This window comes from Castor canadensis, chromosome 3 (genome assembly GCF_047511655.1).
Source record: "Castor canadensis chromosome 3, mCasCan1.hap1v2, whole genome shotgun sequence".
NCBI lineage: Eukaryota > Metazoa > Chordata > Mammalia > Rodentia > Castoridae > Castor > Castor canadensis.
In genome coordinates, this window is record NC_133388.1 from 49,068,803 (window position 1) to 49,094,393 (window position 25,591).

At 41.3% G+C, this 25,591-nt stretch overlaps 1 long non-coding RNA gene across 3 annotated transcripts in view; it reads right to left on the reverse strand.

Annotated features, from left to right (window-relative positions):
* Window positions 1-2,739: 2,739 nt before the first annotated feature.
* LOC109700683 (uncharacterized) overlaps window positions 2,740-25,591 on the reverse strand; it is a 32,397-nt gene continuing 9,545 nt past the window's right edge. Inside the window, exon 3 of one of the 3 annotated variants that reach the window (XR_012445893.1) lies at window positions 2,740-2,958. This is a non-coding gene — a long non-coding RNA (uncharacterized lncRNA). Of the gene's footprint in view, window positions 2,959-17,170; window positions 17,406-22,735; window positions 23,983-25,591 lie in introns of those variants that run through there. The other 2 variants (XR_002213716.2, XR_012445894.1) reach the window with 2 other exon arrangements.

The window sequence follows — 25,591 nt, forward strand, 5'->3', positions numbered from 1 at the left end:
AAACCAGCAGGTATGAAGAGCCCAACCATGCTTACAAAATGATGGTGGCTGCAGTGGACTTCATTCTGACCATGTAAATCAGGTGTGGGCATAAGCGGTGTGTGGTGTCATTCTGAGTAATGAAGGACACCCACTTGTCCTGGCGTCCTTTGCCTCTCTTGTACAGCTTGTAATATAGTGATGCCCATCCTAACCCTTCCCCAGCCTTTCCTCACTGTTCTGCAAAGCTGAGCTATAAGCTAAGACCACGAGATCCTAAAAATATTAACAAAATAAGGAAACAAGTTGCCAACAGAGCTGTAACTCTGTTTTGAAAGTGTAAATGTAAAAATACTAAGAGATGAGTTCAAATTCTTCCAGATAGTTTTGAAAAATTGATTTTCTTTAAAAGTATAGACCTAGGTAGGGGCATGAGGCCCTGAGTTCAAGGCCCAGTACCACCAAAAAAAAAATCTGTACAGACCCTTGTTGCTCTTTGCCTCCTCTTCACATCTAGAGAGGGCTGAGTACAGGACACTAAACAGATGAGATTGATGGCAGTTTGCTAGTCCCACAGGTTCACATATATACACTGGGGTGGAGGACACCACACACCATGCAGAAATGTACAGTGGTGACACTCAGAGGCAGCAGAGTGACCTGGCAGAGGCTGTGGCAGGCTGGCTTCATAGAGCAAGAGGATGGGATGGCTCCTGGTTCTTGCAGGAGAGGGTGGTTAGTTTTTCTGAATCATCCTACAGGCTGGCAGAGAAGCCATGCATTAGGTTGTGAACCAGGTGGGGAGTGGATGGTCAGCAGCCTGAGGAGCTGGGTGAGAAGCCTTTCCTGCTGGGAGTAGGGGACTCACAGTGAGGCTTTGGGAACCTCATGAAGTGCAAAAATGTCAAGGTAGCCTGTGATTTTGAGGCTTTATGGTACAACTGTGTATACATTAGCTGCTAGTCACCTGTGGCTATTCAACACCTGAAACGTGACTAGTCTATTGAGAAATGCTGTTAGTTGGAGGTATGGCTCAAGCAGTAGAATGCCTGCTTTGCAAATCCCAGTCCCACAAAAGAAGGAGGAGGAGGAGGAGGAGGAAAAGGAACAGGAGGAGGAAGAGGATGAGGAGAAGAGGAGGATGAGGAAGAAGAAGAGGAAGGGGGGAGGAAGAGGTGGAGGAGGAGGAGGAGGAGGAAGAAGAAGAAGGAGAAATGCTGTTAGTATTAAATGCACAGCAGATTTTAAGTACTTATTATGAAAAGAGGATGTAAAGATATTTCATTTTTTTAATTGCTCGTTGGAATGATAATATTTTGGATATATTTTTAGGATAAGCAAAACCTACCATTGAAATTAATTTTACCTGTATCTTCTTAATGTTTTTTAAAAAGTCACTAAAATCAAATATAGAATTACACATATGGCTCACATTTATGGTTCACACTATATCTCTATTGGATAACACTGAACTAGGCCTTCCTCTAGAAAACTGGGGAACTCAAAATCTCCAGGAAGACTTGGTTGAAATTGTTGCAGCATGGAAAACCTCTTCTTAGACTAAGAAGTTCACTGGAGTCATTTATTCTGTTTCTCGCTCCACACAGGGCCCTAAGTGACAGGGAGGTTTTTCTGACCTTGACTGAAGCTCAGTTTTCATTTTTTAACATCACAAATTGGCTTAGCTGAAGTTCAGAAAAAGAAATTTCACTGTCACTTTCTTATTATCATCATTTTAACATATTATTAGGTTTATCCTGGATTCCATTTTTTAAAATTAATACATAATAATTATACATATTTGTGGAGAAACTGTTTGATGTTTTGATACATGTACATATGTACCATGATCAAATCAGGTTGATTAGGACATCCATCACCTCAAACGTTGATATTTTTTTCTTTGTGCTGGGAATACTCAAATCTTCTCTGAAATTATTTTGAAACATATGAGATATTATTATCTCATGTCACATTACTGTGTTAAATAACAGTAGAACTTATTCCTCCTCTCTAACTGTAATTTTACACCCATTAACCGACCTCTTTCTGCGACCTCTCTGTTCCACCCTTCTCAGGCACTGATAAACACTATTCGGTCTCTACATCCATGAAATCAGCTGAAAAAGATTCCACAATAGACCTAATACAAATACAAACAATATCATGAACAACAGGTCACACTAAGGGGAAGTCACCTATGAGAGCAGAACAGCAAAAGGAGGAAGTGAAGAAGGTGAATATGGTGGATGTACTTCCTATATAAGAATGAATATAGAATTTTTAAACCTGTTGAAATCACCATAAGAAGGGGACTAAGGTCAAAAGGAGAAAAATCGGGAAGATAAACTATTCAGGCTATAATACATATATACATGGAAATGTCACGAGGAAACTTCCTGAATAGCTATCTTAAACAAATAAAAATGTCATTTTTGTTTTTACGAAAATGGAGAACAGGCAGGCAGAACAGGTCCTGCTTGGGGGGATTGTACCTTGTACCAGTAGCAGTGGGGAGAATATAAGGAAAGGGTGTGGGAGGGTGAATATGGCAGAAATATTACGTACTCATGTATGAAAACGGAAAATGAGACCTGTTGAAACTGTTCTAAGAATGGCGGGGAGGGGGAGATGAAGAAAGATGGAGGGGGTGAATTCAACTATGATATATTGTAAGAATTTTGTAAATGTCACAATGTATCCCCAGTACAACAATAATAAAAATAAATAAATAAATAACAACAAAAAAGATTCCACATATGAATGAGAACAGGCTTTATTTACTTTTCTGTGCCTGGCTTGTTTCACATAGCATAATAGCCTCAGGCTCATCCAGGTTGCCACAAATGGCAGATTTCATTCTTCTATGGCTGAATAATACTCCGTTGTGAATATGCACTGCATTTTCCTTATTGAACGGTGTTATAGCAAAGCAGCAGCAGGGTCTGTCTTGGGCTGTGATGTATATGGCAGAGGATGCTGTAATCATTACACAGGATATATTTTTAAGCTCCTTTGTGTTGATTGTGCTGAACCAAAACATCAAGAGGCTTCTATTAAAACTAACTTATAGGATAAAAATGAGCAATAGTTAATCACTTTATTCACAAAATTGAAGGCCAAATGCATATAACACCATGTGAGTCAGAAATATGATCATTTTACATACTCAGAGAAAAAATAGTCAAAAAGTGTGTGTGTGTGTGTGTGTGTGTGTGGTGGGGGGAAACTCAGTGTTTGGAGGCAAAACTCTGTGTATCCAGTCTTATTCTGTTTTTTTTAAATTGAAATAGTCTTGTAGATGCTGTCGTGATTGATGCTCAAGAATGAAATATAGCCAAGGGATTTGGTTTCACTAAAACAAAGCAACAGCTTGCTCTTCAAGTGTTAGGAACAACTAGCATACATTAGAAATAAGGCAGAGAAATCTCCCACAGTCAGGACAGAGGGACACAGTCATTAGATATTGACTATGTATAGACCATCATGTTGCAGTAAGGGTCCTTCTAGAGCAGGACACAGACAGCTAGTTTCCACCCCCATGTGGACTTTGTTCCTTGCCCAGAAGACAATCCCTCACCCCCCACCCCGCCCCCGCTGGGGAAAACTTGGCTCTGCTCCTTCAAGTTTTCCCAAAGAAACACAAATGCTCAATAATTATTAAGAAAAACCGTTCCCATCGGGTTAGGAACTATGCATGCCTAGGCTTTACAACAAAGGTTCAAAGTTAGTAAAGATGAGATCCCTGTTTTGCAGATGAGAAAAATGAAGCCAAGACTTCAGGGTTTATCATTCAGAAATCCTTTAGCTTCAAAGAATAGAATACCTGGCAATTGGTGGCATAAGCAAGTTGGACTTTATTTGACTTATGCAACAAGACTGTAAGGGGGAGGCACTCTAGGCTTGCTGTATTGAATCAAAAACCTCAGAAACCCAGGCTCTCTGTTTCCACTCTGCCCTTCATAGTAGAAGGGCATTATTGTCATCTGGCTGCCACACCTCAAGAGGAAGAAAGGAGAGCAGCAGGGCAAAGGAGCCACACAACTCAGGGTGCTCCTCTTAATTAAAAGTTTCCCAGAATCCCACGCAGCAAGCAGCTCATTGGCTAGAACATGTCTTCCATCCAAGTACTAACCAGGCCCAACCCTGCATAGCTTCTGAGATCAGACGAGATTGGGCACGTTCAGGGTGGTATGGGTATAGACTAGAACATGTCTCAAGGCTATCTCTGCAGGGAAAAACTAAGAAGCAGTGTTTTTATCTGAACAAAGCACCCAAATCCAGGTGTAAGGGGAGAATGGTCAGGCAAGTAACTATAGGGTCTACCACTTTGAAACTGGATTCCAGGGCTTCTGATTCCAAAACCCATGCTCATGTCTTAAATGCCTTGCTGCCTCCTAAGGACCCTATCTCATCTATCATATCACCAATGGTATGCACTGGAGGTTTGTTAACTCAAGGTGACCAGGTTGAAATCCCACTGAACAGAGAAGTTTGGGAAGCTGTTCGTGTGAGCACTGCCTTGCAACTACTCCTCATGGATGATGGCGAATGGAGCACAATTGGCTGCAATTTAACTGTGTGCCATTAAAATAGTCTCTGCTTAGGAAAATGGGGGGCAAGGCAGGGGAAAGGGCAGAGATGTTAAGCCTTACCACTTTGCTAAGTGATGCTCTTAAAAGGTTTTAAGACATTTATATGAGAAGATTTCTCCCACGGCTAGGTATAGAAAACAACTCCCAAACTACTCTTGACTCTTTATCTAAGCTTTAATAATATGTTTTTAGCTTCCCCCCAATCGGATTTTAATCCTTTGCCTTTAAGTAGTAAGTTGGAGACTAAGCTTTGCATCTTTACTAAATCATAGCATCTTTAGCAAATCCCGTGTCTTAAGAGACATGGAATGCTCATAGACAAAGTGAGGATGATTTCCGTATTTGGAAATCATGTGTGCTGTGTGTGAGCTTGAATATATACACACATAGACAGGACAGCTATGGAAGAAAGGTGTTTTGATGAGGTAGACCCTAGATGGCAGAACTCGGGAAAGAGCCAGGGAAACTACTGCAAACATGACTTTCTTCTAGGACAGTGACAGGACCCAACAAAAGGAAACCCTTGTGGATGACTCAGACTTTTCAGGGTAGTTCCAGTTTTAAATATTCTGTTCCATTACAGGCCATATGTTTGATTATGGGTCCTGACCTGTCACATGTGGAATATGGCCCTTTAGCTATGTGACATGAGCCTCATAGCAACATTTTTCTACTACAGTTGTCTGAATCTCTTTGGATTCAATGCCTGGGAGTGACTCATAGTTTACTCATTCCTTCTTCTCTGTTCTCTATGTTTCCAGGGGTGAAACTCACACTTCAGGCCAAGGCACACCTGTAGTTCAGACCACAGAATGTGGTATGCTCATGAGGCCAGACAGTTTTTAAATTGAGACTCTTTTGGAGTTGCTAAAAAACCCATTCCATTGGAAATAATTCTTTCTGCTTATAGATATGATCATCAAGTGATTATAGTTATAGCTTTGTACTAAAATAAAACAAGCAAAAAAACATGAAAGGTTGTTATTTTAAAGTATTAACCCTTGTAAAAAGATTTGAGTTTCATATGAAAAATATTTGAGTTTCATTTGAGTTTTTATATAGAAAGCATGCATTTAATTCAACTCCATAGGTTGCTTGGCTACTAACTAGGAATTATAATTATAAGAATATAATTACTATACTAGTTTATGCCCATTGGTTAACTATATTTATTTTTGTATTTGCTTCTGACCTCATCTAAACAAAAAAATTTTAAGTTAAAAAATACTCACTGCCTCAGTCTCTTCCTGGGGCTATACTAAACTTCTTTTAGACAGGTAATATGTAAGTAATAGAAACTTATTTCCCACAGCTCTAGAGGTTGGGAAGCCCAAGATGGAGACACTAGCAGATTCAGTATCTTGTAAGGGCTTGCTCTTTGTGCATACAAGATGGCACCTACCGATTGCAGTCTCACATGGTAAAGGAGACAGAAGGTCTAGACAGTATTCAGAAGCTTCTTTTATTACTTTCATTCACAAGAAGGGAGTCCTTGTGACTTACTCACTTTCTAAAAGGCTTTATCTTGGGGCCTAAGTTTCAACATCAAGTTTGGAGGGACAGAAACAGTCAAATCTTTGTACCCACATTGTCTTCATATGGGGTATAGAAAAAAATGCCATTTTAATTATTTTATGATATGCTAATAAAACTGTATTCCACTGTTTTATTTTATTTATTATTACTTTTTTTTCTGTTCCCCTCTCCCAAAGTTCTGGTATTTGAGAACTTTGACTAAAATCCATACTTAACAAGATTCTGTGAGTGTACCTGCTTTTTCCCTAAGGGTCTGCTGAAGATTACAAGGTACAAGATTTAAAAGGACAACAGTTAATCAGTATTTTGTCTCATCTTCTTGCTTTATCAATTCCCAACTTTCAATTCAATATATACCAGTTGGGGGTGTCTCTTTAAGTCGAAATATGGCCAATGGTTTCTGGAGACTCCTTTCTGTAGTCATAACCACATCATCTCAACACACCCTCATCCATAATCCTAGGGTGGGCTCAAATGCGACCAGGCTGTGTGAAATGTTTTCATTTCCTATTGACTGGTTGTGTACTTCCCTTGTGTTAATCCCTTGTTAATGCACACTTTCTTTGAGCCAGCTGAGATCGGAGTTGTGTTGTCTTTGTGATTCTAACAGATTTTATTACTTGGATATCTTTGTTTTCATTATTTTGAGATTTTGGGATTTTGTCTGTTTCATTGATATTGATTCTCTCAGTTAGAGATGGCCCAGCCTCCCACAGTTTCTGTTTGTGTTTGATCTACAAACAGTGGGAGGGACTCCTCGGGCTGCAAATGTTTTGGTTCTCTGCTTCAACTGGGAAAGGCATGGGAAGAGCCATTAGCAGCTTTCACAACTGAAACACAGATGAACATGGCTTTAATCTTAGATAGGGGACTTGTGTTTTGTCATTTAAATGACCTCAGGTTACTGTTCTGGGGCACTCATTTTAGAGGGCAATGTGGAATTTTGAAGAGATCTGGCAATCACTTTCTGAGAAGTCCAAAGAAAAATACAGTTCCTTCCTTTAGTTATTAGCTCTGCCGTTTACCCGCTCTCTGACTCTGGGCAATCATTTGACCTCTCTGGTTCTGGCTCCTTGTCTCTAAAATGAAGCTACTCCACTGGATGTCCTTTGATCCCATTGATTGATGATGGAACGGTAGTAAGCTTTCTTGAACTGTTACTATATGCTCACGCGTATAAGTATGTTATTTCAATGATATATAATTGCTTCAATGACAACTCTGTGGGGGATATATTTTACAAGAGAACTGAATTAAAACATAGGTACATGTTCGAGGCTATACAAATCTATGCTGAGATATAGTTTGCCAGATAACTGTTACCTATGGGAAATGTACTTTCTCCCTGTTAAAGTTATAAGTTTGTAGAGGGGAAAGACCACATCTGCCACACCTACCTGACACTTGCTCTTAAATAAATGTCTGTTGACTTAGGTTACTACTAGTGGATTATGCTATGTGGACAGAAGAAGCCCCTTTGGAGTGACCAACCCAAGCAAAAAGCAAATGGGTGATGACATGGCAAGGACACTAGCTGTGTGCTGTACCCAGGCTCCAGGCTGACTTTGGGGAGCAATTACAGGGCTCTGATGGCCTCCACTGTGGACTCTAGGTGTTTATTGCCTCATCAGGAGGATGATGCTTTCTGCTCGAGATTCCTTTTCAGGTAATCTGTCCTCTCACTTATGTATTTGTTAAGAAAGGGTTAAGACTTAAAAAATGAAAAAAAAAAAAAAAGAAGAAGAAGAGGAAGAAGCAAAAAAATTTTAAAATCCTTATTAAATAACAGCAGTAGGAAGAATTCTAAAAAACTAAAACATGTTGGCAAAAAATATTTTATAACTGCCTAACTGAAAAACTAATCTTAAGTAGGCTTGAGATTTTCTTTTAGAATCATTATAACCAAACTGCTGTTTCAGAAGGCCCAGGCTCTGAGCTTCCCCTTCATCCCCAAGAGGTGGCCTGGGCTGGATGCTCCTGTGAACCCAGGAGGCAGGGCCTGGACCAGTGTTGTCTTCACCAGGTCATAGATAAGCTGGTGGTCAGGTCCAGAGATAATAACTTGGGTCCTTTTCAAACTGATATTCTTTATTCTTTCTTTCTTTTTTTTTTTCAAGTACTGGCATTTGAACTCAGGGCCTCATGCTTGTTAGCTTGCTAAGTAAGTGTTCCAGAACTTAAGCTACACACCCCTCAGGCCTTTCCACTACCATCCCCCTCCCTTTTCTTCTTACTTCAGTTATTTTTTGAATAGGATCTCTCATTTTGGTCAGGGGCTGGTCTGGTCTGAGATCTTTGTATTTAAGACTCCAGTGTAGCTGGGATGACAGGCACAAGCTACCAGCTCAACAAGATGGGAACTTTTCTTGTGAACTTTTTGCCTGGGCTAACCTAGAACCATCATCTTCCTGATCTCTGCCTCCCAAGTAGCTGGGATTACAGGTGTATACAACCACACCTGGCCCTCAATTATTAAACTTTTATTGAGCACTTATGATATGCCAGGTTCTCTACTAGGCCTTACACTGGTGTATAATAATAATTCTTATTATCATGTACATCAGAATTATTTGGGGAATGTTTTCAAAAGTATGTTTCTACCACAGGCCCTTTTGATATTAAAAATGAACATTTTTAGCACCTTTTTTTAGTACATTTGACTCAATTAAGCTGGTTGGAAGTGGAAATCTGTGTTGTAAACATGTCCCTCATATGATTATAATGCAAGTAGCCTGAAAACCTTACTTTGAGATGTTGTCCCAAAGTGGAGGGAGGGAAAAGAGAGAGAGAGAGAGAGAGAGAGAGAGAGAGAGAGAGAGAGAGAGAGAGAGAGAGAGAGAGAAAGTCTCCTGGAGTCCTTGCCCTTGAGGAGATAGACAACAATATGTAACAAAGAGCTGTGGGAACCAAAGAGCAAGACCAAAGCATATGGCACCCTCTTTGGGAGCCAGTAGGGTCTGGTCCAGTCCATGCCCCATTCACAAGTTTGTACTCTGTCATTATAACTAAAAAGGTACCATATGGACTAGCCATGGCCTTGACAGAAGGTTAACTCCAAACCAGGGTAGGATTCACAGAATGTGACTTGCTGTTCCCAAACAAGTCACATTCTAGGTACTTTGATGCTGGGTTTCTTCTGCCCTATCCTTTTTTGTCTCTGAAGTAGAATTCCATCAACTCTTCAACATCCAATTAAATATGTCTGGACAAAGTCTTTCCTGATGCCCCCAAAGCCCAATTGGTGCATCCCTTGGGCTCTCTGACATTTTGTGCCTGCTCTATCTTCTTGTCTCACACTGTGTGTCTCACCATGGCCTCCACAGCAGACAGGGTCTGCCAATCTCAGTACCAGCAACGCCTTGCCAAGGGCTGACATGTGGCAAGTGCTCAACTGATCTGTGTGGAATGGGTTCCTAGGGGCAGGAACAGGCAACCATCCTTCACAAAGATGGAGCATCCCAGGCAGTGGGAATGAAATGAGACAACACTTTCCCTCCTGCAGCAAAGATGTACAGAATATTCCCCACATGAGAACAGATGGTGAGGAACAATGGGATATGAGCATCCCACTTGAAACCACTGCATCTAGAGAGCTGGTGGATGTGGTTCCTCCAGATCTCACAGTCCAAAGTGGGAGAAGGAGAGAGCCAGGCAACAAGCAAAGAATGCAAGTAGAACAAATAGAAATAGCTACATGTAGAGGTCTCTATATGCAAGGCCCTATTCTAAACACACAAGCAACCCACATAGTGTCCTATTTAAAGATGAGGAAACTGAGGCCCAGAGTGCTTAGATGACTTACCCAGAGGCACACAGCTAGAAGTGGCAGAACTGTGATTTGTCCTTGGGTGGTCTGGCTCCAGGGTCTAAGTTCTTAGCCACTGTGCTCTAGGGGTCCTCTATAGATACTGGAAAGTGTTCATTTTGTGGCAGAGTGGGGGAGAAGGTCATCATTTGTGCAAGACTCAATGTTTTCATTTTGTTACACTTTTGGGTCACTGGAAATCATTTAATCCCATTTGCCAATCCATTTCAGCAATGACTCATCATCATCTTCAGGTATTTAATGCCATCCTCAAATCTATATTAATTCACTAAGTTGAGACGTTTAGAATGCAACATTTTTTGCTTACCTCTTCAACTACTACGTAAGAAAGCAAATTGACCATGCAAAATCTTTGCCAGTACTTCGTATGATTTTATGAAATAAATCATTTTAGTCATTTAAGCTTAAATAATTTTCAGTGATAATTGCTTTAATGCTCTCCACCAAGCTTGCTTTTTTTCCTACTCTTTTCATTGCTTCAAGGTACTCATGGAAAAGGATTTAAAATTATTGCTTAGAATGCTGTTTCCCCAACCAAGAGTAAAGGGCATTATACATCCAATAGCCTGCTAACTCACCTTTTCAACATTTTAGAAAAGTTACCCCATGCTTAACATTTGCAAGCAGTAGAATAAAGAAAAAAGCTTAGATATTGATGATTTCTTCAGGAATCAATGCAAAGGAGCTCAGGGGGAAACTGGCAGGGGTGCAACATAGCAGAAAAAAAATCCCAATTAGCCTTGGCTGGCAGTTGAATAGGGACAGAGGCAGAGGAAGATGCCTGGATAGGAGGCCTAGTGCCCAAGTCTATAGCAGGCAGTGGTCTCCTGCTGCCCAGAGCACAGCATCTGCTGCTTCAGCAACCAAAGAAGTATGATTTGGAGTTTTTGCATTTGTCAGGATTCATATGCTAATCCTGATGAATTTACTTCTTTTTTCTTTCTTTCTTTCTTTCTTTGGCAGTACTGGGGTTTGGACTCAGGTCTTCATGATCTACCACTTGAACCACTACTGTCACAGGGAGGAGGATCAGAAGAAAACAGTGTAGGCCTAAGTCCTGAGAAAGTAGCAGGGAGGTAGGGACGGCATAGCAGAGAGATAAAACCTGAGGAATCTAAACATGAGGAAAGCACATAGCACTAGGATAAAATAGCCAATAAAATTAAATGTAACCATATATGGATTAGACCTTGCTTTTTTGCTTCTGTAACCTGCTTATAAGGGTTTTTTAAGATGAGACCACTTTGTTCTCAGGGCTTAGCCTTTGGTCATGAGTCTGCTGAGTCTGTGCTGGCACAATAAAATGATGCTTTCTGCTAATTGCTTCAAAAGTCCTGTATTGCAGCTAGCAAATTCCTGCAACACTCCTCCAGCCTAACTCCAGTGAATTTAATTTTTGATGATTTAGAGAAGAAAGGAAGGAAAGAAAAAGAAGAGAGGAAGGGAGCCAAAGAGGCTGGAGCATTGGAGGAAGGGAGGGAGACAGGGAACTAGAGAGGGAGGGAGGAAGGGGGAATATTCAAAAAAGAAAAACAAACACTAAAAGACGGCAGAAAGAAATGACTTCATATTATCTTTAATGACATAAACTTTTTCAACAAATAAATAGCAATTTGTATTCTTTTTTTCTTAGTGTTTGAAAGATAAATGATCATTGGTTCTTTATCTAGCAATATTCTGGGGCTGAAACAGTAGGAGACAGGATGGTTGGGGCTCCCCAAGAAAGCAGGGTGAGGACACTTGTCATTGCCTCTTCATCTGAATACGTTTTAAAATTTTGGTGGCACTGGGGTTTGAACTCAGGGCCTCATGCTTGCTAAGCAGGAGTTCTTATTGCTTGAGCCACTGCACCAGCCCCTGACATTGCCTCTTCAAAACAGACAAAATATCTCATGTGTGGTAGGAATCCGGTAGTCGTAAGAGCTGCATTTAGCCCCATGCAAACAAAATTGTAGGGAAGAAACCCCAGACAGCATCCTCCAGGATCCATCCATCTTGATCTGTTTTCTCCCAATATCTAGAAGGAGTTTTGAAGGTAAATACAAAAATGGTATTTTCTAAAATTGTCCTCAGAGATTATGGAAGTCTCTTTGGGCAAGAATGCCGTTTACCTCCAGTATTCATTCTCTCCTTCTTTAGTAATGACAATAATACAATCCTGACTCGACACATCACCATCTAGTCAAATCAATCTGCCCCCCCTGCAAATGAGTTGTAGCCCTATGATTGAAATTTGGCCAATGACATGTGGAAAAAATGTGTGCAACTTCTATGAAGTGTCATCAATGGGAGGGGCACACCAGTCTTCCTTCTGCCTGGAAGGTGGACATGATGGCTGGAATCCGAGTAGTCATTTTAGAGCACAGCATGAATGATGGCAGAACCGTAACCTAGAGTACTTGCTATCCCAATGCTGGATTGCATTCTTTAGCTTTTTCTTTTCAGATAACTTGTGATGTGTATAACATGATAATATAGCCTTCTCTTCTCTTATGTGAGTCTTCCTCTTCATTTGGGCCTTTGTTGGTTGGTTGTTCATTTTGGTCATGCAGCCAAAGCTAAACTCAGCAAATGGATCTCCTTTTTATGGTTTATTATGGTTCTATTATCTATTAAATTACACACAATTTTTTTTTGCAAGATGGGGAAAGCTGGAACAGATTTTCTCAAAGACCTAGTACATAGAAACATGTGCTATATCTAATATCTAAGTGCCCTTCCCCCACTTTGTACAAAATTCTAGAAAATGACAAAAAAACATGCCCACCCCAATGGCCAAAGAAATTAGGCATAGAATGAGAAAAAATCTTCGAAAGCCTCTGAAGAGGTAAATAATTTGGGTTTTAAATTCCCCTTCCTTTCTTAGAAGACTTGTAGAAGATAGCCCATTCTGATCTCTGGGGCTGGGTGGTAAATATGGCCCGCACTGAGCCTGGAGCTTAGCTCCATGTTGGCATTAATCCTATTATGTCAAGACTTTTTTAATCAGTGCAACCCAGCTGCTATTTCTCTTGCACTAAGTGAAGTACAGTCCTCAGCTGGTGCCCATCATCCCATTAGATGTATGAAAGACTGATACCCACGACAGAAGTCACCATTGCTTTCTCTCCCGGGCCTACGATTCACATCCATATTAGGGCTGTCAGGAACACGCCAGCTCAGTGTTAAGAAAATCATCCAATACCACCTCCCAGAATGACAAGATATCATTCTGAAAAGCATTTTAAAAAACATTTTACATTTTCTTCAAGCAAGTGGGGAATGGAATAATAAGTTGGTGAGCCCCTAAGAGTACACTCCTTAGAAGAAATCCCACAAAATTGTCAATATGGCTGCCTTTTCTTAGAAAGACAATCAGTGACTAGGATACCATTCTCCATCGGGAGCCATGGTGTTGGTCAGTAGACTTCAAAGCCTATCTTGTTCCTCTACAAGGCAAAGGACAACTCATCATGGCTCTCGGGCTGAAGCAGAAAGGATGCCATGGTCAACTCCTGCCATTTTATGAGAATAAAAGAAGATTTGGGTTTAGATTGAGAAAAGTTTTTAAAGTAGCAGTTAAAATGTTTGGTTTTAAATTTATGCACAACAAGCTTTTCCTAGATTAGTCCTGGTGAACATGAGATACTCACTGCTTCTCTCTCACACCTCTGGGAAACATCGATTTTGGACTCCTGCTTACCGAGTTCAGATGTGACTCAGGTTACTTCTTAACACAGCACACTAAGCAGCTACTACCAATAAATTGGCTTTTCCAAAAGAATGTTATTGGTTATTCCTGCTGGATGCTTGCAAGTTTGGTGAAAGTTATTTTATCCAGCACTGTTGAGCAGTGAGCCAAGGCCTTTCCACTGCATGTGAATCTCTGGAAGCTTCCACTTCACTTTTATTGGCTTAAAACACAGCACAGAATCTCCTCTATGATTTCCGTTTCAATCTCTTTCAAGTGAAATGAAACCTAAAGACATCTGTCAAGCAATCTAAGCTCAGAATCCTTATTTTATTTTTCCAATCTTCCCCACTGGCTCTATGCTGCACTTTGTACCTAGTCCATCTGTAATATGTCTTCAGGGATGACCTTTACCATGTTTTACTAAGACATTTGACTTAGTTTTCCTAGAAGCAACAACTCTGTAAGCTCACATTTCATCAGCTTACATGATAGTTAATTAAATTGCATAATTAAAATAACATGATGTAAATAAATTTGGGAATGATCCTAACAGAATTTCAAGGGCGTACAACAAGCTCAGTGGGAGCAGAATGCAGAGGTCCAGCTGTTGTGTGTTTTTCACCTGACCTTCAGGCAAAATGTTCTGCAGAAAGAAGAGGGCGATGACTTATCCTCTGGTTCAGTTAAATGCAGGCCACTGCAAAACAGGGGCCCCAATTTTCACTATAGATAGTGCTATGGCATGTTTTCCTTTTTTTGCAGGCATGTTTTATGTACATATATATTTTGAATTGACATACTAATTGTACATATTTATGGGATACAGTGTGTTTTGTCAATACATGTAGTGATCAAATCAGGTTAACTGGCATGTCCATCATCTCAGATGTTTGTCATTTCTTTGTGCTTGAGACATTCAAAATTGTCCTACTGTGCTATTTTGAAAGCTACAATTAACTGTTGTCAATCACAGTTACTCTACGGTGTATTGCACATTAGTAGATATTCCTTGTATCTAACTGCATCCCTGTGCCCATTAACCAATCTCCCTCTCTTCTCTTCCTAGCCTCTGGTAACCACTATTCTACTTGTTTCAGTTTTCACATATAAGTGAGAATGTACAGTGTTTGACTCTGTGCCTGACTTATTTCACTTAATACAATGTCCTCTGGTTCTAGTGCATGTTTCCTTAAGAAAAGAAAACCAATTAGCTCTGAATGTTCTCATACTATATTTTTTTGAACAAATATTTGTAATAGGGTGGGTTCTGTGTTTGTTTTACAAATGCACTGGGGAACCATGAAATGCTGTCAGCATTGGATGCAATCCTGGGCCACAAGTCCCACACAGCCTTGCAACTGACCCTGTGTGGCAGACCCTTGCATATCACCTCTGTTGTTTACTATGCTTACTATATGATCTCCCAGTCATCTCCAACAATAAAGGAACACACTGCCTTCCTCTGGGATGACTTTCCAGGATGAATTAGCATTGTTGGATGTACCTTCTATCTGAGTTTTTGCTTGCCTTTCTTGAATGTGGCCATTACCACACCACACATACAGCAGCAGGAAGCCTGTTTAGCTGGTCCTTCATCTTCTTGGTGAACTGTTGCACAGAACTTTAGCTCCTGTGTTGTTAGCACAGTTGATTTCCCTGGAAGTCCCAGGGAAATCCAGAACTTTGCAACAGAAAACTCACATTGTCATCACTGAAGATATTTTGAACTTGGGAAAAAGGCTTTGTTATCTTAAAATTTTTTTTAAAAATGATGGTAAATATACATTGCATAAGACTTTTCATTTTAACCTTTTGTGAGTGTATAATTCAGACATTAAATAAGTCATTTTTACTTATTTACTATTCATCGGTATCCACCTCTAGAACTTTATTGTCCCAAACTGAAACTCTATATCCACTAAAAAAATAACTCCCTTTTCTCCTCTCCTCTTAGCCCCTGGTGACCACCATTTGACTGAACTGAACTACTCTAGGTACCTCATATAAGTGGAATCCTATGATAGTTATGACTGTTTACATTTAGCACAATGTCTTCAAGGGTTATCCATGCTCTCTCCTTGCTTTTTAAATGATTTTCCTAGACTGCTTTCCTACTCAGACCATGCCACTGTAGCTTAACGTCCATTAGGAGGCCATTTTGAGGTGGCTTTTCATCCTTTAGCCTCATGCAAAGTGGCAATCAACCTCCACCCAAGTGTGAGTGCCAGATGTGGGCCTTTTATGGGAACTACCCCACGGTCCCCCAAATGTGGTTGTTGGGTCCCATTTGTCCTTTCCATGGTTCTAGGATTTTCCAATGCCTATTAAAACTTCTGCAACAATCAGTCCAAATACACAAGTTTGGCTATTCAAATTACTTTTTCCAAAAGTACTTTAAAATGCATTAAGTTATTAATTGCCTGCTGGCACTTTAATCAAATGGGAAAATTGACATAGCCAGAGTCATGTATTTTTGTGGAAAGAAAATTTATTTAAGAAGAAACAGCAGCTCTTACTGCTTAATTTAAACTGAGAAAACTGTGGAAAATCAACTGCTATGGAAAATTAATAAAACATTTCCAGCTGCAAACAGTGACTAATTGTACAAGATGAAGACTGTCCAGAATTAATAACTTGCAGTCTTCTGTGTGAAGAACCCCCTACCACTTCAATTTACTGGGAGATTAAATTACTTCTAAGTTTGCCATATTAAAACAGAACATGAATAAAACGTTAGTGAATGCACATCTATTATTTACTATCTGTGATATGGATATAATTATTTCCAAACAACTACAATGTGACGTGACCAGTAATATTTAAATGACTCTTTTAGCAAAGGAATCTACTACAGCACTTTTTTTGCATGAAAAAAAATCCTTCCCTTACTTCTAAAGTAAAAAAAAAAAAAAAAAAAAAAATGATACCTAGAGAACTTCTGTAGATAGTAGGGCTCTGCCTCAATAGAATGTCTCCCTCTCTACATCAGATGTTGCTTTGGGAAACACACAAAGAAGAAAGTCTTAGCATTTCTTTTATGAGGTTTTAAATAAACCCTATTCCACTCCCCAGAGGATATCAAGGCAGATGCTTAAAGGCATCTCTTGGTGCTTGATGTGACCATAAGCTCATTTACCTAACAAATAGGCTCCTTTATGGGAGGCGGAAGAGAAGGCCAGATCAACTTCTGGAGGAAACAGGATTCACTCCCAAGGAGTGCATCGATGCAGATCCTGTCAACATTTATGGGCATATCCTTCAAGCTTGCTTAAGACATGGCATTGCCTTGTAGGACCTGGTTTTCTCAACAAAAAATGAGAATTAAATAAGATAAATACATTTTATCCCTTTTCTATCTTTGTTGCCAGGATTGGATTATTTTCTTGCCCCAAAGTGCAAGTCTGTCAACTTTCCTAGTGCATTGACACTCTTGGAGTTTCTAAGAAGAAAAATGGTACCAGAGGACACCATTTAATGACCTGCAGAGACCTGCTCAAGGGAGAGGGATAAATAAAAGAAATTTGGAAAACTAGGAGTTCTATTTTTGCAGGATGATCAATATTTTAGATTTGTTTAATTTTTATTTGTTTGTAAAATTTTAGATATGAAAAAATAACTTAAGAAACCAAGAGAGAAGGCACCAATTGAATGTGTGTTGAGGGAATATATCAAAGATGGAGATTTTCTCAGCGGAGAGGGACTGCCTTCTTCGGCCACTGATCCCTAATGCTCACACAGAAGGTGCATTCAGCATCTTGCTATTTGATATTGCTGGCAGGAAGGTCCAAGTATTGGCCTGAAGAGAATAAAGGCATGTTGTTTAGAAATGCAGAGGCTTAACCTGAAGCATAACTGGTTTGGGGTTTACCACAGAAGTTATCTGGACACATCATTTGATTTCCAGGTTTTAAATGTAATTCTAAACAAGATCTGACTGCACAGCCCTCTGCTGTGTGACACAGAGAGGCTTTATCTGCTACCAAATGCCATTCAGGCTTAGAATGCTGTAGAAGTGAGTTGTATAAATTGGGGCATTCTTTGAGGTCCTAAAGCATACTGCCTCTCAGAGGAGAAAAGGTAAGCCAGGCCTACAACCTCCTCCCTGCCACTCAAGCAAGAAACCATTCAGATTGTCCCTCTCTGTTTGGGTTCATTTTGGTTTTCCTTTTTCTAGAAACACTGAAGACTTGCTTTATCAGGCCTGGTCTTAGAAGGCCGAGCAGGAGCTGTGGGGACCATTGAATTTAGGAGTCAGTGAGACTGTTTCTCAATCCAGGAAAGCTGGCCTCCTCACTGCAAATGTGAGACACTCCTGCAAAAAGACAAAGTCTCCTTTGTCTTATTTTGAAATAAGGTAACAACACAATACCTCTCTGTCTCCCCAAGAGGAAAGGGGGGTTAACTTGTGCTTTGCTGGTGACTGTCAAGCTGGATTTGAAGGCAGGGATCACTAGACAGAGAAGAGGAAGGAACAGTGGGGAAAGAGCACGAGACAGGGAGAGTGGGGAGATGGAACACAAGGTCAGAAGGCTTTGGCCTAGACCCAGCCCTCCCTTTTGAAATCAGCAATCTGACCTCTCCTTTCATACATCATCTCACCATGGGTCATTGCCCAACCTTGAACTAAAACTAGGCAGTCTTCTTCTTGAGTTGTCTATCCTCAGGGTCTCCCACCCCCATATTTCTTCAGAACTGCCTTTGTCAAGGTCATTATGACTTTCACATAGGCAAATCCAGTGATCAGCTCCTGGTCCTACTGTTAGTCGATGTCTGATACAGCCCATCTCTCTTTCCTCTGTGAAACCTTTGAGGCAACTGGCTTCTAGAAGGTCACACCTTCCTTCTCTTTTCCTTCTGCCTCCCAGTCACTCCCTGGCCACCTTTTAATGCTGTGTCTTATCATACTTATCACCACCTCATCTTTACTACATTACTTGCTTATCACCTCTTCACAACTAGAATACAATCCCTGTGAGGGCAGGGAATTCTGTGTTTGCTCATGTGGTCCAGTTATAGGGTAGGCTCTTATTAAACACAGTATTGATGCAATGTTGGAGGAAAACAATGCAGGGATGCATTTTTTTTTCTTTTGGTGCTACTGGGGTTTGAACTCAGGGCTTCACATTTGCCAGGCAGGTGCTCTACCAGTTGAGCCATACCGCCAGCTCGAATACTCTTTTTTAGAGTATTTGACAATGATATAGTGGGATTCTATCTTACATAGAGATTAGTCTCTAAAGTCAGCTTTGAAGGAGAAAATCTCATATAGTAAAAAATCAGCCTTAAATTATCTTTTAGTTTCCAACATATCAATTTCAGAAATAAGGCCAACCTAGAATCAGAATAAGTCTCTCCCATTGAAACTAGAACAAGAATTACTATTTCTTTGGTTAAGCACTAGATGAACTGTCAGCTTGATTTAGGAACCAGGATGCACAAAAATGAATACTTTAAAAACCAGCCTCCCACACTTGGCACAGCAGTACTCACATGCTCTGAGAAGTAGGTGGCAGTGACAGGAAGGTAGACTCCTAGCATCAGTCCTCTGGTGACAGGTCCTCCAAGGCTTTTGTGCAATGGGTGGCATGAAAAGGCCTGTGCTTTTCAATCATTATTTATCTCTCTCTGAGTTCTTAGAGTTGAATTCACCTGTGTTACTTTACACTTTTAGACAACTCCACTGTGTGAAGACCAGCCAGCAAGTCTCCACTGTCGCTTACTGGTTTCTTCTATGGAACTTGCAAACATATCCAAGACCCACTCAAGACTTTCTCCATTATCAGTATCTCCAGGGACTGAGCCCAAGACTATGTTTATTTTTTCAAGTTCTATCACAGAGCAGATGTGTAGGGAGGGGTGAGAACCACTGCAGGGCACATGATGCTGTTTTCATGATCAAAAGTGGATCCAGTATTACTCAATTTTTATGATTTCTGGGTCCATCCTATGTCAGAAGGCATTTTTGTTTTAGGAGACTTTATAGTCCTGTGGGGTCTAGGGAGTGAACCACTAGGCAAAATTATAAAATAAACATTCCCTCCTTTTAGAATCCTTCTCCATAATGGTTCCTCATCTTCTCTCTTCTTTCCCCCCCAGCACTCAAGACTGTCCCAGGGCAGGGAGAGTCCCCTAAGAGCAATGCATACCTTAGAAGTGTCCTCATGGGCAAAACACAATGGTTATTTCCTTCTTCTTCCAATTCCAACTTATCTTTTCCATTTCCTTTTAACTATTTAGAAACTAGTCTCATAAGCCAACTCTGCTGTTATGGGATAGATTTTGCCCCCACTCCTGAATTATATGCTGAACCCCTAACCCCTAGTACCTCAAAATGAGACCAGAATGTGGAGATAAAACATTTAAAGAAATGATGAAGTTAGAAAGACACATTAGGGTGGGCCCTAATCCAATATGACTGGTGTCCTTATAAAAGAAAATCTGGACAGGCAGAGACAGTAGGGATGAAGGTACACAGAAAAAGACCTTAAGAGAACATGGTGAGAAGGCAGCTATGGATAAGCCAAGGAGAGAGGCCTTAGGGAAAACCAAACTGCTGACATCTTGATCTTGGATTTCTAGCTTTCAGAACTGTTAGCAAATAAATTTCTGTTGTTTAAGGCCCCAGTCTGTGATATTCTGTTATAGCAACCATAGCAAGCAACCTAACGCAACTGTTAAGATGTCAACTACTGATAAATCAAGTGTTAAGTATTTGCCTCTAAATTATATTGTTAAGAAATAGAAAACAGAGGCTTTGGCCTTAAGAAGCTTCCTGAGTAATGCTCCTGAATTTTAAGGGCGTATTCTGGTTGTTTCTCCCTTGTCTTTCTAGACCCACTCTTTATCCTACTCTGCCTTTTCAGTGCTCTAGGAGCTGACCCAGAGAGCTGGATCGCTTAGACTCTTGCTCTCTGCCTTCCAGATGGGTTTGTCCAATAGAAAGCAGTAGTGGGAGATTAGAGGTCCAAGAAGAAATTGAGTGAGTGATCTCAATCTGTGTCCATGAAGGGCCAGATTCTGTCAATGTCTGGGTCCCTCCCTGGCTACAGCCTTGTCTACATTCTGTTATCTCTGTTCCCTCTCTTTCTCCCTCCAGGCCTACAGGAGGTCATGGTTTCCTGCCAGTCCTGGCCCTCAAATACTCTATCCTCCTGCTAATTTCCTTAACCCTACCCACACATCTACAAACAATCTCTTAATTAAGCTCTTTTTCATTATACCTCTTTCAATGTTTTTGTTGGGATACCGACCAATACAGACAGGTAACATAGTATAAGGAGAAAAATAAGCATTTTGGTGTCAGACAGCCCTGACAGCAACCCCATCCATCAATGTATAACTCTGAGCAAATTTCCCTGTCTCACTGATACTCAGTTTCCCCATTTATGTCTGGCAGTACTCGGTTTGAACTCAGGACCTTACCTTTACTTGGCAGGTGCTCTACCACTTGAGATATGCTCCTAGCAAGTTTCCCTATTTATAAAGTGGGGACAATAGCACTTCTCACAGCATTGCTGAGAGTGATCCCCAGCCAACAGCAGGCAGGAAAAAAAGACCACAGGAAATGAATTTGTTCAGCAACCAGTGAGCTTGGAGAGGATCCTGAGCTCCCAATAAGAAACAACTATAGTTTCAGCTGACACTGGTTTTTGGTTCAATGGACCCTCACCTACATAAACTATGAGATAATAAATTTCTGTTGTTTTAAAACACTAAGTTGGTGATTGTTCGTTTCACAGCAACAGACAACAAATTCATTTCCCAACACTATGCTAGCAAGTTCTTATTCTGACTTTAAGGAAGATGCACTCTGGTCCCAACTCAGTCACAGAATTGCTTCTTTTCTGTGAGTTCCCATCAGCAAATGACATCCCTACCCCTGCATTTCCAGCTCACTTATCTTGATTATTCACCCTCCAGGAATAAGATTTCAAACAACATTCAATAATAAAAACCCCACATCCAGTTTCTGCCCATGCTGGGACACAAAGTGGTCTGAACAACTCTTGGCCAAAATGATAAACAAGTGAGGAAGAACAATACAGAATTGTTTCTGACTTCCAGTGATATTTTTAGTAGGCCCACTTAGTTTTCAAAGTAATAATGGAAGACTTTGGGAAGTTTCACAGTGTGAGATAGGAAAAAAAAAAGCCTGTCAAGAGGTGAATGTACCAGCATGAATGGTCTTGTCAGTGCTACCTGTGTCTTTAAGCTACCATGATCTCTTCTCAAGGGATCATGGGGCCAAAACTACCAATCTTAAAGAAACAAGCAAGTATATTTTTAAGTTTTTTTTACTTTGGTTATTTGTCACAGGGTTTCCCTATGCAATACAGGCTGACCTTGAACTTGTGATCCTCCTGCCTCAGCCTCCCAAGTGCTGGGATAAAATGAATCATGTAGAGAACATTGTCTATGTAGTAGAAGTGTGCCTGGGATGGGGGTATAAAATTTAAGGCCAGATGTGGTGGTGCATGCCTGTAATCCCCAGTACTCAGGAGATGGAGATTGGGGGGGATCACTGATCAAGGCCAGCCCGGGCACATAGTTAGAAAGGACACTTCCATCTCAACAAATAAGCTAAGATGTAGTGGCATATGACTGTAATCTCAGCTACATGGGTGGTGTAGGTAGGAGGTTTGTAGTTTGAGGCCAACCCCAGTGGCAAAAATGTAAGACCCTATCAGAAATATAAGCAAAAAAGGGCTGAGGGCATGGCTCAAGCGGTAGAGCACCTGCATAGCAATTGAAAGGCTCTGAGTTCAAACCCCAGTACCACCACTAAAAAAAAAAAAGAATTTAAATAACTATTTTGGTAAAGTAGAACAGATTTAGCCCTAAAAATTCAGCTTACTGTTCAACAACCTTCAATAAGGGGTTGAAAGTGTTACATGCCAGTTTGAGATGTTGCGGACCTTGTCGAGGGTCCTTGCCTTCACAGGCCAGAGCACTGGCTCGCGAGGCAGCTGATTGATGGGCCAAAGCCAGTGTATGAAGTGGGATTTATTAGACAGAAAGGAAAGGCTACAGCTAAGCAGTGCAGTGGAGCCCGGAAACCAGTAACTCACTGCTCAGGTGAAGGCTGTTTTTTTTTTTTTTTTAATTCATTTATTCACATGTGCGTACATTGTTTGGGTCATTTCTAAGACTGGGGTTTTTATGGACATTTTAACTCTGGGTTTGGGTAAGAGTTAGGTGGGCTCTTTTCATTGGCCATGGATTCGCAGGATTTCTTAGATGAACTGGTCTGTTTGCCCCTTATTGGGGGAGGGGAAACATTCTTTTTTTAAAATTTATTATTTTTTTATTTTATTCATATGGGCATACAATGTTTGGGTCATTTCTCCTCCCTTCTCCCACCCCCTCCAAGACCCTCCCAACCCCTTGCTATCAGGAAGAACCTATTTTGGCCTTATCTCTAATTTTGTTGTAGAGAGAGTATAAGCAATAATAGGAAGGAACAAGGGTTTTTGCTGGTTGAGATAAGAATAGCTATACAGGGCATTGACTCACATTGATTTGCTGTGCGTGGGTGTTACCTTCTAGGTTAATTCTTTTTGATCTACCCTTTTCTCTAGTTGCTGGAGGGGAAACATTCTTCAGAGCATTTTGCTCATCAGCCCTGTGGCAGATCTAGAGACCCTGCAGCTCCTCTTCAGTGTGCAGTAATGCAGGTTTACAACTCCTTCTCAGGATGCAGGAATCACAGTGCTCTCCATGCAGAGATGGGTTACTCACTCATCTGCCTTAGGTCTCCAGATCCAACAGAGATAAAGGCTTGGATGTATTGTTCTGGGGCATCAGTATAGCCATCCAGATCTTTTTTAATCTCCCTTAGATCTGATAACTGGAAGGCAACATAGACTTGCCTTCTTTCTACCATTGCCTGTTGAAAGGGGAAGCATTCATTAGGAGGTTCTGAATATTGGGGTGGCTTAGAAGGTAGGGCAGAGGGTGGGGAAGTAGGGATGGGGAACTTGTCATTGGTAAGGGGCTTTTCTGGTCCTCCTTCCTCATGTTTATCCTGTGGCTTACAAAGAATGGCCAGTGTTTGAATATCTAGATAGTAATTATGGAGCCATTCTGGGTGATCTCTGAGATAAAAGAAAAGCTGTATATAGGGAAGCTCAGTCCACTTTTTTTCCCTTTTATAGAAAAAGTCTAATTGGAGTATGGTATTGTAATTTAAAGAACCCTGTGAAGTCCACTTCTCTTGGTCACCTAAGGGATACTGAGGCCAAGCCTCAGTACAAAGAAAGTTGAGGGTTTTTTTTCTTGAGATTAGGGTCATGGTCTTTCCAACATTTCAGTAGACAGGCCAGTGGAGACCTCTTGGGTACTGAGGCTGGAAGACAGGAGGGGGCTGGTCCCATCTATAAGAACAACAACATAACAACAAAGGACTGGGTCAGTTTCCCTCTTGTCAGCATTCTGACTGGGAATTGACCTAACAAGAGCAGGCATCTCTGTCTCATGACTGTCTTCACCATCTGTGACCAGGACTGGAGAAAGTGACTGCATCAGATTAGGCCACCTGACCAGCACAGTGAAAGGAAAACTCTAGGATCCTGACTTTTAGCCAGAAGCAGGCAGCCTCTTTAAAGGGATGCTGTAAGGTTAGAGAAGTGTATTCAAAGGGGGTCCCAGGGCAATCACAGTACCACAAAGGATGGCTAATGCTAATCTTTGGAGGGAAAATTTTTTATGTGAGATCAAAAGTACAGGAAATTTTAAATGAGAAGTTTAGAGACCATAACAATGCCCATTTTGCTGTTCCTGGAAGGTTACATTAGTGCTTTATGGGACCTAACCTTGAGATAACAATTGGCTTCCAAGGACTGGGTCAATCAGGCCCCGGGTGTGAGGTGGGGCTGGGAACGGGGCCTGCTCAAAGTGCAGCCACCCTCCCCTATTCCCAGGACAAGCAATTCTGTCTGCAGGGGCCCAAACCTGCAGCCCACGACCCCTCCTCCCACCATGTACACGTGCCTGTGTGCATTTATTTTTCCTCTCATCCCTTTTAGGGGGAGTGGTGGCAGGTCGCAGCCACTGCCATGTATGGCTGGCAGCTTTGGATGTGTAATCCTTTCTATGGATTCTCTTAGCTATGGCAGCTGTTACCACTGTGCCCAGGGGCTCCCTCCTCCCCTTGTGGGGGCAGAGTGAGGGCATATGTGGCACTACTGCAGTTTTCTGTAGGTGCCTTTGCCTCCACCGGCACCTAGCAGCTGATTTAAAGCTGCTTTGGACCAATGGACCTGACAAACTAGGTTTGGAAATAACTTAATAAAGTCATAAGGTACCATGATATGAGTTTTCCATGGGAGGCTGGGGTCCCAGTAAGCCCAGGGAGGGGAAAGCAGATAGCGATGAAGGACAAGGCTTGGGACCAGGGAAGGCAGAGCCTGGAGGCAAAGACACACGCCTGAGGGATAAATGATTAAGTGTGCTTGCAGGTCGCTCCCACTAGGTTGTACTGGAACACTGCCAGCAATACAAAATCTCCACTCTCAGGTCACTGTCTCAGGCAGAAGGAGTATTTGACAGATGGGAAAATGACAAAAAAAAGAAAATTGTCAGGTGCCACAACCAATCTGGTGTCCTCCAATGTAGCATAAGGCATACCTGAATAAACCCCGGGCTCAGTCTCAGCCCACAGCAGGGGAGCAAAAGCATCCCCAGAGCCGGAATCTCCATGAGGCCAAAATTGGCTGGGAGATGTTGGTTTGATACCATGACAGGAAAGTCCCTCAGGAAGACAGGAACAGAGAGAGAGACAGGGCAATCAGTGCAAGGAAGTCTGCTCTTGGCTAGTCCTCAGCAGAGGGTTCCCAGCAGGAGCATCCAGCAGGGTGCCAGACACTCATGGTCCTACGTTAGGCATGTCCCTGTTGGTTTGGCACTCAAGTCATACCGACCTTGGTGCAGAAGAAAAATCCCTTTGTGGTTGCCAAAAATGTTATGTGCCGGTTTGAGGTGTTT